Here is an 18600-nt window from a genome sequence, read left to right as displayed (position 1 = left end):
GGAAAACAATGGCATGCACATTAAATCAAAACACAGCCCTGATTTTCAATTATGTGGCAATCCACTTTGGCTTATCAAGCACAATGTGTCCTAATTTGAAACTGTTTTTAACTTGCAAAGTAGACTTTGGTTTAGCACGATGAGTTTGGATGTACTAAATCAAAACTTATTTTTCCATAACATCATATGATGGACTGTCTTAATTTCAAGAACTTCAGCTTTTTGGTCTTGACCATGAAGCAATGTGAAAAGTGGAGATAATATAGTGCTAATCTATATGAGGTATGAGTTTGTTAATTCTGTCAAAGTACTGGCTTAAAAGTATTACAATATTTTCCAGTGTCATCCAAACTCATTCTTTCAGGATAGACTCGTGTTATAACAAAGTCTGCTTTTACATTGCTTTTACACCGAGGAGTCAATCTGAATAAATCACCTTCCTGCTAATTGATAAGCAAGGGATTTAAATCACTCTTCAGAGAATCTACTTAGGCAGTACAGGAAAGCTCAGTTATTTTGTTTCTAGTGTCTTTCTAGCTTGATCATACCATTCTACATCATGATGTTGGATTATGACAAACCTTGAATGCTAAGACATGTTTTGCTAGTATTTTTAAATATTCATTTTTCTATTAATTTTGCATATCCTTAGAGCTTCTGAGATTTCTTGAGGATTGCTTAAATTATTTTCCAGTCAAATCTGCCAGCTGATGCTGACACATTGGTATGCAATAGCCTCCCCCTGTAAGGAAGGGCTCTCATCTTCTTCTCATTCATGGACACAGCCCATGGACCTCTAACATTCTCTGATTTCTATAACCTTTAATTTCTGCCCTTTAGACTGAAAACTGAGATAAATACAGTTGAATGGCTTCTTTTATCATTGTTACTGTGCTATGTCCTCCTTTGGAAAAACTGGTGTCCTGTATGCAGTGCATTTGAATTGTGAGACACGTTACATACTAAGTGGATCTGTGGTGTCTTCACAAAAGTAAAGCCTCACTCCAATAAGATAACTTTAAGAGTAACTGTGTAGTTATAATCTATAGCAACAAATTTGACCTGCAGCACAGAGCACCTTGAGACCACTTCAGAAATCCTTATTTTTTAAAGTTAATAGGAGTTTCGAGGAAAGGATTTGAGAAACAGCAGAATAAAATGTCTTTATTGTGGTCATCATAGAATGGTTTGGGTTGGAAGAGACCTTAAAGATCCTGTAGTTCAAATATCCCTGTCCATGAGCAGGGGCACCTTCCACAAGACCAGGTTGCTCAAAGCCCCATCCAACTTGTCCTTGAAGATTTCCTGGGAGGGACAAGATGTTATAGTGTCTCGTCACCCTCACACTAAAGAATTTTTTCCTAATATCTTACCTAAATCTATCCTCTTTCAGCTTAAAACCATTCTTCACCTTCATGCTCTTGTGAAAAGTCCCCCTTCAGCTTTCCTGTAGTGTCACTGATTGTTCAAATGGTGACACTGTAGTGTCCCTTCTGTTACTGGAAGGCTATAATATGGTCTCCCCAGAACCTTCTCCAGGCTGAAAAACCCCAACTCTCAGCCTTTGTAGGAGAGGTGCTCCAGCCCTCTGATCACCTTCATGGCCCTTCTTTGGACTTGCTCCGTCAGCTCCGTGTCCTTCCTTTGTTGGGGCTCCAGAACTGGACACAGAACTCCAGGTGGGGTTAGAGCAGAGCCACCTCTTCTGACCTGCTGGCCAGGCTTCTTTTGAGGCAGCCCATGACAGAGCTGGCTTTATGGACTTCAAGTGCATATGGCTGGCTCATGTGTGGCTTCTTACTGACCAGAATGCCCAAGTCCTCCTCAAGGCTCTTCTCAATCCAATTTCTACCCAACTTGTATTTTTGCTTTTCCCTGACTCGGGTGCAGGATCTTGCACTTGGCCTTATTGACCTTGATGAGGTCGGCACGGGTCCTCCTCAAACCTCCCTCTGGATGGCATCCCTGTTGTCCAGTGTGTTGACTGTACCACACAGCTTGGTGTCATCAGCAAACTTGCTGAGGATGCACTCAGTTAAGTTCATGCATTGATTAGTTTAAAATAGAAAGCAATTAGAGTAGCAAGCATGTCTGAGGTGGTTGTTTTCTGCAGAACACAGGAGCACTAGACTTACTGAGTGTTAGCTTAATGGAAGACCATGCTGTATTACACTGGTGACCCTGTGAAAGTGTTTCTGTATGATACGATGGGTAATGGAGTCATCAATGTAAAATAATAATATTTAACATGATACATTTTTTTCTTAATGTGTTGTAGTTCCAGTTCTGCCCATGTACAAAGGAGATTTGCTGAGACACAGCAGTCACATTGAGGATGTGCTCAATAACATCTGAGTACTGTGATCTGTTCCAAATGTAAAACAAATTCAGCTTCTCTGACCTCATTAGAGGAAGCTGAGAGAGCCTGAATAATAAATGCTCCTCTAGCTCCCTCCAATAATTTGATTTATACAGAAGTGTTACTGACACAGCCCCTGCCACTAACAGGTAAGCATCCTTAAGCATGTAGCAGAAAGATTCTGAAAATAGACTTAACACTAAATTCCACTTACATTCATAGACATCAATACAGATATGAGGTTAATAAACCCAGAAGTGTGTGGTAACATTCTCACAAGCTTAGCTATATAGCACATGCTTGGTTTTGAATTTGAGTGACTTGAGTCTGTGCCCATCAGAAATTAAAAGCATTTGGGGTAAGAAAATGACAATAGCATTATGTGAATGTAAGAGCCTGTTTTAAGCATGAGGCTAAATCAAAAGTAGAGGATACATTGACTTTGAACTGGGAAATGTTCAGAAACTAGTTGACTTTATAACAGAGCAAGATAGTAAATTTTCATGTCATTGGCATGACTTTGCATAAGATTATAACGCAAAAATACGGATTATAATTAATGTATTCCACATATTTTATCTGTGATGATACAAATTAGTGTCATTTTGAGTTCTTTAAGCCTAAATTATTCTACAGCTCAAAACTAACCAAGGGGAAAATGGTTATAAAAGCTGCTTTCTTGTAGTCTGTGATTAGGGAGAATTGGTTACTTCATGTAAGACAGGTATATTGGCAAAGGATGCATGAACTTGTAAGATTAGTCTGTCACTCAATTTTCAGAGATTTATCAATATTCAGACAATTTTTAAGACTGGCAGGAGTGAAGAGTGACTTATATCTTACTCTTAGCAAAGGAACATGCTAAATACCAGAAATCCCACTCTCTAAACCCCTTATTTCAATACTTAAAATGGCACCTGGCTAACAACTGTTTATCTTTCAGTTTAAAGATCAAAAACTCCATATGTTTTCAGTGCTCTCTGTCTGAGAGCTTGATCCCACTAAATCTGTTAGCAGGTTAAAGGCTCAATTACTACTGAAATCTCTAGATAAGATGACACCACGTTGAGATAGTTCAGAAAGAATCAGGCACACTGCTTCAGGCTGACACTTTTTTTTTTTTAAATGTGGCTCTTTGAAAGCTGACTGTTTATGCAGGGGAAAAAAAGCACCTTTTTTTTTTATTCTCCTGTGTTTGGAGGATTCACATAAAGCCTCAGCTTTATCTCTGTGTTATCTCTGATATTTCCACAGAGCAATTTCTTTCCAGCTATGAAAGAGCAATTTCATGTAGATAAAAGGTGTGTTCACATGTGGCTGGGAAGGCCCCATGCTGGTGAAGGACATGGCATCTCTGAGACCTTTGTATTCAGCTGAGATCACTCACAAGGTACTAAATAAATGGGTTGGACTTAGTCTTTTTAAGTCTATCATATTGCAGAGTTATATGAGTAGTTCCTCAAGTAACTGCTGCTTTGGAAACGGGGGTATGTGCTGCCTCAGGCAATAATTTTTGTAATAACTTTTCCTTTACCCTAAAAGTGATTGATCAGGTAGATGAAAGTGGAGAAACTAGGGCTGATATATTTGTACATCTCTAAATGGGGCAAGAAATATGGGTCCAGTTAATTATGCCTCTATCTTCACGCTCTATTTTCATGTGCTTAATTCTCTGCATAGGTTGTATGTGGTTCTTGGGTAGCTTTTTGTTGCAGGAATCTACTTGCTAATTTTAAAATTTTAGTATTATGTGGTTTCTATGTAATCGCATGTCATAAACTGATATTTGTGGTTGAACTTGATGACCTAAAAGGTCTTTTCCAACCTAAATGATTCTATGACTGAATGCACCACACAGCTCTACCATTGACTATGACTGTCCCAGCATGTGGGAAACAACCAAAGAATGATCATGCCAATAGAATCATAGAATCGAATCATAGAATCATAGAATTGGCTGGGTTGGAAGGGACCTCAGAGATCATCAAGTCCAACCCTTGATCCACTACCCCTGCAGTTACCAGACCATGGCACTGAGTGCCACATCCAGTCTCTTTTTAAATATCTCCAGGGATGGAGAATCCACCACTTCCCGGGGCAGCCCATTCCAATGTCTGATCACCCTCTCAATAATGTGAAACAAAAGCTATCTGTGTGTCAGACTGGTGTGGATTGTGACAAAGAGTCAGATTTTGAAGTTCTGGAGTTCTCTGGCTAGGCTGCACGATAGCACTCACTAGTAGGGAGGGATCCATGCAATCAGGGAGTTCTGCAAGTTAAGGGAGTGAGCTGCCCTAAGATTCAGCTCAGCATGGCAGGGAAAGCCCAGCTCTTTATTTCAAAGGTAGGTGATTAAAATCTTGCACTGGGGGAGGGGGACATTTTAATTTATATTAAAAACATGAAAAACAAAGCCAGTGATAGTGTTGCTCATCAGTAGTGCCAGGGTCTTGTGGCACAAGCATGTATCCAGGCAATGTGTATCTGAGACTTATCTCCTTCTCCAGCCTTTCCGTTTCTTGGCTTGTAAAAAAGGATGGATAGTTTATTGTGAATGGAGAAGAAATAATTTTCTTCCTGGTCAAGCTGTGTTCCCCTTAAAGACTGGCTTCCAAGAAAGAGAGAGAGAAGCACATGGTGGAACAGTTTCTCTAACAGCTATTTGTGCATTTGATCTTTCGTAGCTAATGGCTTAAACACATTTTTTAATATTATCATGGGATTTCCACCATTTCTCTTTTTAGTTCACCCTAAAATTTAATTTCCTCTGGAGTGCAGTGAGTGAAGGAATACAAACTTAATGCATCTTCATGAATTATCTCAAATATTTCAACCAAAATTTCATAACTCATATAAAGATTCAGGCACTCAGAGCATGGGATTAATGGCTTATATCCAAACCAGTGATTTTTCAGAACTGTCACTTGCTAAGAAGAGCTATAAACACATTAGTTCTAAATACTTAGGTTCATAAAGTACAAGAAATGTTAAGCCATCGTTGTCTTTTAAGCCATGTTAAGACACTTGCTGCACGTTTCTTGGAAGGCATTTGAACATACAAGAAACTTCTCTGCTTGAAAACCTCCTGAAACCTGGTTTATCCAGTCCTTATGAGCTTTAATTTAAGATATGTATACTTGTTGGGGACACCCTTCTAGGGGATGAAGAATAAAGATGCTCAGTATATGATAGCAACAAAGTTCATATAGGTGAAGCCCCCAGAACACATTATCCTCTAAAAGGTACCCATATAGTCAGACCCTAAACTGTTTTTTATAGCTTATACAGATACCTAGACCTGTGACTCAAGTATTTACTGTGTACCTCTTGGCTCAGCATGGGGGTGTTCTGAGGGCAAGTTCTATTCGTACCTCTCTCTAACACAGCATGCTGGGCTGAGGTGTGGAGTGCTACTTCCATCCCTGTGTCCATCCCATATTTTTAGTTTTGCAGATACTTCCCAGCGATTGCACCAAGATGCAAGCACGCCTGAAGAGTGTCCCAGTTGGGCAATACATGGAGCTGCAAAACCAGATTATTATACAACAGGTCAATTAATATCTCCGATGATGCATAAATGTATTTACCCCATATGTAACTCTAAAAAAACACCTAATTGTGTTAGAGGACATAGCTTGGCAAGTACACTTTTTAAGTAATTGGACTAGATATGACACTTCAGAACCCCTTAGCTTTGGATATGATACAGATTAAAGAACAAGGAGTCTGTGGGATGTTAAATTTAACCAATGCAGAATGTTGTATCACCATACAAAATCACACCACGTCAATTGAAGAAGCTGGAGCTAAGGTGAAGGAAATAGTTGACCAAACATCCGAAATTTTCCAAGCTATGCAACGGAAGCATTGGTTCAGTGAGAATCCAGTTTTGTGGTTATCATATGTCCTAAAATCTTTGGGGTTCATGGGGTGGTGAGCATGTTTATGAAAATAGCTCTAAATTCATTAGCAGGGTTTTTCTATTTGATAATTGGCATATCCATTGTGCAATGCATGGTTACCTGTGCCATTTCCTCTTTTCCTTCTTCTCCCTGTCTGTTATGTTCAAATCACTACCCCGGCAGAAGTTTTTTCTGAAGATATCAAGACGTCTGTTTGAGCCACGGGGTGGTGTAGCAACCTAAAAAGAATATTTGTGTCAAAGCAGCTGCCCTGACAAAATGGACATTGCACTCAGGTGGAGGCCTCATTTGATAGCCATCCAGACTCTGTTCTCTCAAGGAGAGACCCTCATTTGGGTACCCACCCTGAGAAACAGGACCCCATTCTCACAGGAGCAGCCCTTCCTTTAGTGGCCATCCCGATGAGCTGAACCCTGTCCTTGCAAGGGGAGCTCTGTCTGATGCCACCCTGACAGGCAGGACACTGTCCTGATTCCATAAGGGACAGGGGCAGGCAAGCTGCACCCTGCAGAGGCAGAGTGACATCTTGTGTGTGCCCCGGGTAAAGGCACTGGACAGGGGTCATGCACAGAAAAATAAGGGTTATTGCTGTGTCAGCCCATCTGCAGTTGCCCAAGTAAACACCTGGCTGTGCAAGATATGCCAAAAGGTGGGGTCAGGCAGCATAAAAGGGGCACACTCGAAACACAGGATGCAATTCAAGGACCACAACTTCCTACCAAGATCATTGGCTGGATCCAAGTGTGCTGATAGCTTTCCTCTCTCTCTCTGCTTCTAACCTTGGCACATGAGGGTAACATAGTTTCTAACTTTAAGTTTTACTACCCATTGCATTAAGTTTTGTTAGTTGTAACCTGCTATTTTGGCAACTTCCTTAAGTTTTGTGAAACTGTAATCTGTTGCTTTGAAAGTACAAACAAAAGCTTTGTTGTTTCTCTAAGTCCTCCAAAATGCTATTATAAAGCAGCAAAGCTTACCAGCACTGCTAAAGTGCTTTCTGATGCTGAGATTTCTGCTGGGATCTGGGACCACCAGGGAAAAATGGAGGAGGAAAAGGAGATAGGAAAATTTCTCGTGGCCTGATGTGGTAGTGGTTTGGGTAACTTGCTTGGATTATTATATTACAGAGAAGCAGGCTTAGGCATCTAAATCAAAAGTTAAAGGTTAACCTAGAAATAGTCTTTTGTAAGTGCAGAGCATATCAGTGAACTGAAATAAAATGTCCCTATTCTGCAGGAGGAAGAGATTTTTCCAGTTCAAATTCTCATCACCAGCAATAAAGGCAGCTGCAAAATGAGCAAAAAGAGGTAAGGACTTCATTTTTTAATATTGTCTGTGTTATAGCAAAACAGAACTGGTGAACAGGGTGCCAAATTTTTCTCTAAGGGGTCAGCTTGCATAAAGGCAGGGTTAGCCATTGTCATTCTTCTGAATGCCCTTAAAGCAGCTCATATTGCAGAATTTTTTAAGTGCTGACTTCTGGAAACAGCACTGGGCCTTGCAGTGCCACCTGCCAGCAAGTACCAGACCTTACCTATGCTTTCCACCAAATATTTGCATTGCTTTTACACAGTTTACTGGACTCAATGCCATTTCTGCAATGTTGTGGGCTTTTTGTTTTGTTTTTCCCCCGTGGTTGGAAAGGACCTTTAAGATCAAGTCCAGCTGTCAGTCCTACACCACCTTAACCAAAAATCATCTGCTGAAGCTCCCCATCTACCTGTTTTTTTGAATACCCCCAGGGACAGTGATGCCACCACCTCCATGGGTAACCTGTTCAAATGCTTCAAAACTCTTACAGTGAAGAAATTTTCCTGATATCCAACCTGAACTTCCCATGGTGCAACCTGAACTCATTTCTTTTTGTCCTATCACTAGTCTTTAGGGAGAAGAAGCCAACACCTGCCTCACTACAACCTCCTTTGAGGTGGCTGAAGAGAGTACTATGTCTCCCCTCAACCTCCTCTTCTCCAAGCTGAACAGCCCCAACTCCTTCAGCCTCTCCTCACAAGGTCTGTTCTCCAGACCCCTAATCAGCCCAGCTGCCCTTCTCTGCACCCTCTCCAGCACCTCCATGTCCTTCCTATACTGTAGTGCCCAAAACTGCACACAGTACTCAAGGTGAGACCTCACCAAGGCTGAATACAAGGGTAAAATCACTTCCCTGGCCCTGCTGTTCCTGATACAGGCTAGGATGCTGTTTGCCTTCTTGGCCACCTGGGCACACTGTTGGCTCACGTTCAGCTTCCTGTCAGTCAGCACCCTGCACATTTTTCAAATGCAGTCAGGCTCTGTGAGTGGGTGATTATCCTCCTGCAGGTGTCTGGACCTCTGCAGCTCCTGGTCACTGCACTGACAGTGGTCAGGGCTGTGCTAGAAAACTGCCAGATGAAGAGTCATCCTCCTTCTGCTCCAAGGATCTCACCTGATCAGCTGGAGAGGTGACTGAGGCTTTGTCCCATACAGGGCAAGATAGCAGATGAGATGTATATGCACAAAACTGAGATTTATTGTAAATAGTAAAAGATTTTAAAAATTGGACTAAAGAGGCATGAATGAGATTATCTGGGTGTTAGGATATTAGGGTATCAAAATGAGATATTAGGTTATCAAAACAATAAAGCACCTTAAAAACAAAATACACAAATAACTGAGTAATAACTGTTATATGGAGGCTAATTGTTTGAGTACTCTCAAATGAGTTAATAGACCTTGATCTAGATCTAGAACAATGGTTAAGTAATACTTTAAGACAGTGTGATTATAATCTTCTTGTATGTTTAAAAGTATTCTGAAGCCTTAAAGTTCCAAAACCAAAAGTTGAAGCTTGCTATAACATTTAAAGCTAGCTAAGGAAGATAGGAATAAGAATTCATATACAGGGATTTTATATTTCTTACCTTTCCTCTTTTTGCAGCCAGGTGTCCCTTTCTCTCAATCTCTTGAGGTGTAACCACACAAGCAGACATCCTGCTGGAGGGGGGGGAGAAGGTTGAGCAGACCTAGGGAAAATGTGCAGGAGTCTCTCTGATCAAAGATGGGTCTTGGCTTTTATAGAATAAAGTGATTGGGTGCTGTCATTTAACTACTTAGCCATACCTCTAAAATCCCCTGTTGGAGAACAAAAGGGAAAGTAAAGGGAAAGTAAAATCTTTTGTTTATCTACCCATTTTTGTTTAGCTTCTGTTTGCCCTCACTGTGGCTAAGCTGAGCTCCAGGTTCTTCAACACAGGAGAGCAGCTGGCATCACAGATATCAGCTTGGCCTTCTACTTGTACTTTCAAGATTTTTACCAATTCAGAGTTTGTTATGCCCTTTGCTTTCTCATAGAAACCCTCCAACTTCAGACTAGGAGCAGTGAAACTGAGACAGAAATTGAATTGCAAAGGGAAACTGAGGCAGGCACACTATGGTAGAGTGACCTGATTCAGGCTTGGTGGCCTAATTACACCAAAGGTAAGTCACTTATCTGTTAATATTACAGATATTATAATAGCCCCATTATCTTTATCTTCCTTGATGGTGATTGCTTAGAGGAAATGTTCCTTCCAATGGAGACCACCTTTGGTTTGGTAAATTAGCTGCTACGGACATACAAGTCTTTATCTCCATGTCAGATATTCTTTATATTATTTGTAAAGTAGGCAGCTTCTGACTTTGTTTTTCTCTGGGTTAGTTGCAAAATGCTCAGTTTTCACTGGCACCCTTCCCATAAACACTCCTCAAATGCTGCATTGTAGGGAGGAAAGCACGTGAGATGTGCTTCAGGAACAGCGAGGAGAGCAGTAAAGCTGGTTCAGGAGCTCTTTCTTATATGTTTGTAAGTTTAGTTGATATTTTATCAGACAGCCATTCTAGTTAAAGAATAAAGTTGGATTTCTTATTAAATCACCCCATAAGGATGCTAAGTTTTCTTTTAACAGTGCTTAACAAGATGAGAGAAAGTGAGACATGAAATGTTCTTATTACTATGGAAGGAAGAGAAACTGCATGGCTGTCATGCACTGTTTCTAAAAATAGTCATACTACATTTCTTTATAAAGCAGCAACTTCTCTTTAAAATCGTATCAAGTAAAATACACTTGAAATTGAGCACTAAAGTCTTTGTTTGATATTTTCCCACCCCAGGCTTTATCATCCTTTCAAATCATTTCCCCTCTCCTTGTCACACTGAGCTATTTTAGCCTTGCCTGAAATCATTCTACTGTTATATTAAACTGACTCTCTTTCTTACACAAGCTTTCCCACTTGTGATTCAAATGCTTTCTGACAGCATTGTCTGTGTATTAGTAGTGCATTAGTGTCAAGTTCCATCTGCTACTGCCCTCATTCCCTCAAGTTGCTACGTAATTTCTTGTTTGACTTATTAGCATGTGGTGCAGTCTGCTGCTTTGAAGGACTGTGTGAGTATCTCATGTTAATTTCCCAAACTTTGCCGCTGTTCATGATTATTTTTGTTTATGAAAGCAACTATTTTTTTGATATTCTATAAGCTTTAATGAAGTCTGTCTCCATTTCAAAAATATCACAGAACTTTTTCAAATATTCCTGGGATGTTTTCTTTGTTTGCGTGATTGGTTTTTTTTTCCTTTGCAGCATTTTGGTTCTCTCCTTTCATTTTCTTCAACAGCTAAAAGATGATAAAACATGACTTGAAGATATGTCTTGTCTTCATCTTTGAGGTCATTTGCATGTGATGCAGCTAGCAAGAGGAAGAGACCATCACCCAGCACAAGTACCTTGTATAAGCAGCACTTTTGTGATTCTCACCTTCATATAATACTAAAAGATATACATGGGGTTTATTTGTTTTTTTTTTTTAAGCCGCCTTATTTTCTCCAGAAAACCAGAGCAACTTGATTACTGAGCATTACCATCTTACCTCCTGTATTATTTAATGCTCATTAGTAGAATTTTTTCCCTCATATCATCTAGAAATGATCTGGCTAAATTGGTTAGAGGTTTCTCCTGTGAGAAGTTCTGAAACCAACAGATGACCAGATTAGAAGTTGTTCTGATTTTTCTTTGCACTAGAAAAATTTACTTCCAAGATGTTTTAAGATGTTCTGCTTTTCTTGCTGGGCATGAGAAGCTGTTCTCACCCATGTATTTCTAAAGGTAAACAAATGTTGACTAAGAGAAGTAGCATTTTTTTTAAAGTAAAAAAGATACGAGCGTGGATTTAAATTACAAATCGAATATTCATAAAATCCAGAGGTGTCCAAATATAAATTTTAAGATGAATACAGGGTGCTTCTTCACATCATTGTGTCAGTTGTGAATGACTCCTGTGTCATCCCTTGTATTTTCAGTATTATTTCTTTGAAGGAAGAAAAAGTGTTGGCTCTCCAGACTGTAATTGCAGTGTAACTTACAGTTCTCACATCCAAGACAAGGGCTGAGCCTCCAAGATCAGAAGACTCCAGTTTGCACATTGCACCTTGCAGAATGTTGCAGAATGGGTCCTCTACAGTCCCTCAGCTCCCTTTGCCTGCTTAAACCATTTAGGAACAAGCATGGTAAGGAACACTGAAGGGGAGAGCACTCCATGGCCTGCTCAGGGTGAAGCAGTCTGCTTAAAAGCTATCACTCCATAAAGGTGAATTATTTAATTTTACTGCAGTATTTAAGGACATTCAGTTGCCATAATACGACTTGCTTTGTCTTGCAGTGGCTTTAGAAAATGACTTAAACACCAAAATAACAGATACTCAAAAATATGTCCCTTTTGGCAGAAGAGTAGAAAGCTTATTGGGATGCTGCATTTGCTCATGCAAGAGGTATGGAGGCTGTGTTTCTAGGACTATAACTGCTTTGGAAAACTGTCCAATCCATGCTGTCTGTGGGCTCTACAGCATGAAGATTCACAACTGAAGGTGGGCTTCCCCTAGTCGTGTTTTTTTTCTGTTGCTTTTTGAAACATAAAGTAAAATACAGTCAACAGAGATGGCATCATTTTTTAAGCAGAGGCACAATATCATCACAGTGTACTCTGTCAAGGTAAAATCATCTGTATAAAACCAATGAATTATGCAGACCATTGAGATAAACAGCAGAAAATTTCAGTCTCACATTGGAGCACTTTAGATATTCTCAAATCCTGACCAACTAACTATGGAAGTCATATATACTTTATGTACACTTGTACGTGCATGTATGTAGCTGTCACAAGATCTACTCCTGACATTGTTATATAAAAAAAAAAACAAAAACAAACAAACTTGTTCACACTTTTTCAGGTTTTTCTTACTAAGGATTGAATAATGCCTTTGATTTTGGCCAGTTTATAAATGTTACAATATGTTCACTACCACGTTTTGCATAAGGTCACAGAAAAGAGACACCAAAAAAGAGGTGATTTTTCAGTGTAAATTGGACAAGTTAAATTTTATTCTAGACTAATTTTTCCACTGTGATAAACATTTAGCTTTAATTTGTGTTTACTTCAGGGTACCTCTTCACAGCAAAACCGAAGTACTGTTTGTCCCTTATATTCTTGTAATTATACAAGAGGATGCTTTGTTGATTAAACCCACTCAGGCAGTAAGAAAACAACTTTGTGGGGATGTTCAACAGCAGCATCTGTACCTTTGAGAGTTTGGTTTGAGGTATCCAGGCTTGGATGCCTAGTGGCACTGGGGATGTCCTACAGTACCTGAGAAATGTGCCCCAAGGATGGCAGAGATGGCTCAAGCCCTGTGTGAACACCACAAAGGCACCAAGGTGAACACCCAAGGGCACCTCTAACAGTATCAGGTGCCTAGGCACAGAAGGTCAAAGTCTCCCTTCTCCTTGGTATGTTGTCCCAGAACTGCCCTCCTGTAGCCTGTATACCTGTGTTGCAGGAAATCAAATGCTCAAGGGTGAGATGACTTTTTCCTACTAATTATCAATGTGAAAGAAGAAACAGGAACATTCGAATTTGGATTTAAAATCAGTGGGCTTAAGCGTGGAAGTTTCTTTTGTATATTAGATTAATACAGTTTTTAATCCATAAGTAATGTCTGAAAAGAGAAAATGCAGCAGACAGCTAAAATAATGGAGAATGAGTAAAACAGTAAGAGGCTGACAATAGTAGCTGAAGGCACAGAAAGACAAGCAACCTCCTGAGACTAAGGACTAATCAGGTCACCATCTGCTTAGCATGTAAAAGTGGAAAATTAGGCTTACCCATGTAGTTATGTTTTCCTTTTCGGTGACGTTACTCCCAAGAAGCTTGACATTAACTCCTGCTAGTTATTCTTCACAGAATTCAGCATTTAGTTTGTTTGACAAAATGTTATACAGTGCCTTACTAGTTAAGGATGTCCATAGTCCATGTTGGGACAGGGAAGATTGTGCAACTGGGGCTGTACTGGTGACAGAGAAGCCATCGCCACAGTGGCTGGTGCCAGGGAGGAGCCACAGTCCCCCTGTTTCTGCTAGAAACTTCCACCAGCAAGCAGTGTGTGAAGTTAAGATACTGATCAGAGCATTATAGTATGCCAGGTTAGAAGGGGGCTCAAGAATCATCTGGTCCAACTTTTCTGGGTAGGAACACAGTTAAAATGAGATGGCTCAGCACCCTGTCAAGCTGAGCCTTAAAACTGCCCAGTGTTTGGGAATCCACTGAGGATGTTATTCCAATATCTGACTGTTCTCATAGTGATAATTTTTTCTTGACTGGTGTCCAGTTAGGATCTCCCCAGGAGTAACTTGCACCCATTATCCATCATCTTTTCCATGTGATTCCTAGTAAAATTGTTGCATGAAAAAAGTCCTGAACACAGTCTTATTGCTTTGTATATCCTGTTTGACTTCTCTGGCTCATCCCCTATTTGCTCATCCCTGGGATGTGAAGGATGCCTGTGTGTGCAAACCCCACATATGTTATGCCCTTGCTCTCACCTGCCTCTGGTGTCCATCCACGCTGATAAAAGAAACACTCACTGCCAACTATTTTCCAACACAGGATTTTCTAGAATCCTTAAAAGAAGAATTGTTTCTCTTGCTTTCTCAAATAGATCTGGTTTTAGAAGGCTTGTCCTCTAGAAAGATGTTGAACTGGTCAGAACTGCACTCATTATCATGTTTTGGGTGCAAGTTACTCTCTTATAGGGAAGAGGGTGGTACTTTGCCAATATTTATTGCTCTAAGGTGAAATTTAACTGATTTTCAAATTTATGTCTGGTATCATAGGATTATAGAGTATCGTGAGTTGGAAGGGATGTATAAGGATAATTGAGTCCAGCTCTATCAATTTCTGTATAGTTTGTATTTTTTGAGCTGAAGGCCCATTGTGTCCTTTAAGAGATAAATCATTACATAAGTATTTTAAACACAAATATATGAATAGAAAAATATGGACAGCTGCTTGTTAATAGAGTGCTTTTTTTGTCTACTTAGCTCTGCTGCCGAAATAATTAATGTGTTCTTCTTCTCACTTGTGTTCTTCAGAAAAATGTATAAAGAACAACTTCACATTACAGGTCATTTTGATAAAAACCTAGTAAATGTTTTTTTTCTGGGATACTGCTACATTGGATTACACAAAAAGAGGATGAGAAATTCAAACTGACCTGCTAAAAGTGCAGGCATATATATAATATGTATATATATACATATATATACATATTGTATATATACATATACATATATATACATATATATATATACACATATATATGTATATATATATATATGTATATATATATATGTATATGTATATATATATATATACACATATATATACATATATAATATGTATATATTTATATATATAATATATACATATTATATATATTATATATAATATGTATATATATTATATATATAACATATATAACATACATAACATATATAACATATATACATATTGTATATATATTATATGTGTGTATATATATGTATATATATAATATATATAATATATATAATTTCACAAGCTCTTTGCAGATTTATTTCAACAGATGCATGAACTTAAACTGAACTCAAGACACTTGGGCATCATTTGAATCCTTTTACTGGTTTCTGAGGAGAAAAGTGAAAGCCACTGACTGCTGGGAAAGAGCTTTCCAGCCCTGCCTGAGGATGGGCAGCTCCTGCAAAGCTTCTCAGCTGATTCTGCAACCAACCTGGAATGAGTTGCTTGAGGTGAAGGACAAAGGAGGTGTTGCCTACTTACTTCTTCTACTCTCTCGGAGTTTAAAAAATATTTTAAAATTGCAAATATTATCTGAAAGCATGGTTCTGTTTTTATATCATTCCTCCCCCATTCCTTGTGTGAAATTTGACATGTTTGTTTATTCCTCAAGGCAGGAATGATGGCTGTGTTTGTGATTTTAATTTTAGTTTTTATTTATTTAGTTTTCTTTAATTTAATTTTGCTTGCAAAAACATAACTCGGCACTGCATTTGGATTGTATTTGTTAAGAAATTTTACCCTTGGGAGAGGAAAAAGAAACAATAAAACCTTGACTAAACTTCAAGAATACACACTGTATAAGGTGCATCCTGTCAGCAAAGAAAAATGGAAATGTTACTTGCCTGATGAGCATTTCAGAACTTCAGTGTGTAACTAGCAAATGCTTCCCATGAAGCTGACAGTTTACACAGGTTCTCATTTCAATGGATGTAGCTCCAACAGGCCTTGGATGCATGTGGCAGGTGGGTAAAATGCTGACTTAGCGAAGATGGAAACTAAGGATTAAAACTGTATTTCATGTTGTGTGACTTTCTTTGCAAGTCCCTCTCTGATCTGATCTGATACCACATTAAATCTTCAAGTTAATGTATTGATGCATAATATACCAGACCTAATGTTTATATTTGAGGTATCTGTCTTCACAAACTTGCTTTGTGGGTTTGCAAGAGATGAATTATACAGTGGCAGAGCTGTAAATACTGGCAAGCAGGACATCTTCACACGTTACAGATGATACATTGTAATAAATTAATCTCTCTCATTTTACTGCAATGAATTACCTTTTTATTATAAAAAAAACGCTGTACAACAAAAACAAATCCTTAGAGGTCTGGCATTGTCAGCATCCAGACAGACTTATATATAGTTGTACTTAAAAGAAACCAGACATGGTGTACAGAGGTGTGAATAATACTGATGTTGTTACCTGTCTTAGATTCATTCCAGTGATCTCTTACTGGGAAATAACATCAAGTACCAGCCAATTGCATGCTCCTCATCCTTAAGATGCATTTACATTAAAAAAAAAAATCTGTAAGAATATTTTAAAAAATCATTCTAGCCACATCTTTATATTTGTAGAGATGCATGGGATTTTTTTTTTATTATTATTATTTTTTTTAATTGCAACTCTAGCCTGGGTAGTAGAAACTGGAAAAATTTCAGCATGACACACTACTGGCATGCAGCTGTCTAGTGTGAAGGAACAATTGGTGGCAGAGCTCTCATATATGAATTTCATGTATGTTTGTATCACTCTTTTTTTACACATGGAAATCCAAGAGGTAGTACTGCTTTACTTGTCTTCAATACATTACTGCCTTCCTGACAACAGAGCAGGGTTACCATCACCAGCTTGGCAGCAACTCTGCCATTCCAGTGACTGCTTTAAATTATACAGTTTCATTTAACTACAGCAGAAGGACCAATGAGATCTGGCAAGTACATCCTATCTCAAGCCATTTGTTTTTTGGGTTCTGGATACTGAAAGATAGTTGAAACTTCTGTTGACAGCCAGCGGAATGAAAGAAGTCTTCAGTTATCCACATATAAAAGCAGAAAGGTTACACGCTAATCCTGTAGAAATTCAGACTCATCCAGAGTCATTTGGACAAGAGGCTGTTGTGATGCACCAAGGTGGAGCAAGTCCAGCTGTTTCATTTCTTCAGGAGTTGAACAGAAAGTGTGTAATGTGACTGACAACATCAGGTCCTGATGATGTATCTTGTGGGATATATGAAGGATTTGCAGACACTTCTCCTTTCTTTTGTTAGAATTTGTGACTTCCTTAGGATAAAAGGGGGAGTTTCAAGCATTATGCCATTTCTTTCCTCATTTTTTAAACATCTACATTCAAACTTAAGCTGCTATAAATAGAATTTTCATGGAAAAAATATTTTCTTCCCTTGAAACTGCTTGTCAGTTTCCTTTTCCTAGATTTTATGAAATTATAAGGACTTCAAACAGGACCCTTCCAAGCACTTGTTAAAGCCTGCGTGTATCCTTTCTCTTTATACTGCAGTGATAATACCAGAAGTTGGGAATCGACATGATTTTTATATTTCTACACATTTGCCTGAGGTTCTCTACAACAGAAAAAGTAACAAAAGTTATCTAGCAGCAGGTAAGCATTTTTTTTAATTAAAAAAGGGCAACTATTTGTACTTCCAACGAGTTAGCTGCCACAGCCGGGCTGCAAGCCCAGTGGATAAGAAGCAAGAGGGTGCAACATTTAGGGGATGCATGAGGGTGGGTGCCACAGCAGCGAGACCTCGCTGGCAGGTCCCAGCACAGGGTGCAGCCGTGCCCTGATGCAGCCAGACCTCTGCTGGTTTCCAGAGCCAGCTCCAGACACGACTTGATGCCAGAATTTTCCTGGCCCTGCTGAGCCAGCCACAGAGGTGCCTTCCTGCCGAGGCCGTACCCAGAGCCAGCTCACCCCTGAGTCGCACCAGTGCCGTGCCAGCCCAGGAGGAGTCACAGGATGACAGCAAACGGCAGCAGCTGGAATAGGATGTGGCAGCCGAGCAGCCAAGCTGGAACACTCAGATTTGCTCAAAAAGCACAAACCTTGACCAGGTTTCCAGCAGTCACTGACCAGGCACCTGAACCCGAACTGTTCCATTTTTCAAGGCCTGTGAATTTCTTTGTGCAACACAGTAGTACGAGATTAAGACCAGAATGTCTTTCAGTCTGATCAGCTAAGACTGCGTACATTTATCTCAGTAATTTCCAAGTGTTCTCTCGAGGGAATCAGAAGGGAACAACCTATATATTCAATCAACAATATATATGAAATAGGTTTTTCCACAACAATTTGTTCAGTAAGAATAAATGTAGTCCTGCTTTCCAACTAAAAGAAAAGCCGCCACTTGACAAGCCTTGAAAAAAATCCCGGTGCTTCCATCCTAGTGATGCTGTTTTACATTTCCTTATGGGTGTAATTGCATAGAATAAAACAGGGACTGATTTTCTTTGACAACTTTCTGCTCTCGGGCAAAATAATCACAGAACCGTCAGTTGGAAGGGATCTCCACAGAACACCGAGTCCTACTGGTCCTTAAGAAATTGCTATGGCCAATATGGTTTGCTGCTTGACTATCCTGGAGACCCCAGTCAGTGTCCCCTGCAGGGCC

General features: G+C 39.4%; 1 long non-coding RNA gene across 2 annotated transcripts; it reads left to right on the top strand.

Moving 5' to 3' along the window:
• The first annotated feature begins 1876 nt into the window (after nucleotides 1–1876).
• LOC139793016 (uncharacterized) lies at nucleotides 1877–9095 on the top strand. Of its 2 annotated transcripts, XR_011724463.1 has the most exons (4): nucleotides 1877–2508; nucleotides 3614–3749; nucleotides 5805–5908; nucleotides 7519–9095. It is a non-coding gene; the product is annotated as an uncharacterized lncRNA (long non-coding RNA). The 2 variants fall into 2 exon arrangements; XR_011724462.1 differs by having other exon boundaries at nucleotides 1877–3749.
• The last annotated feature ends 9505 nt before the right edge of the window (nucleotides 9096–18600 follow it).

The sequence above is a fragment of the Heliangelus exortis genome, chromosome 2 (genome assembly GCF_036169615.1).
Source record: "Heliangelus exortis chromosome 2, bHelExo1.hap1, whole genome shotgun sequence".
Taxonomy (NCBI): Eukaryota; Metazoa; Chordata; class Aves; order Apodiformes; family Trochilidae; genus Heliangelus; species Heliangelus exortis.
Note: the sequence above shows the minus strand (reverse complement) of the source record. Positions and strands in the feature narration are given on the sequence as shown.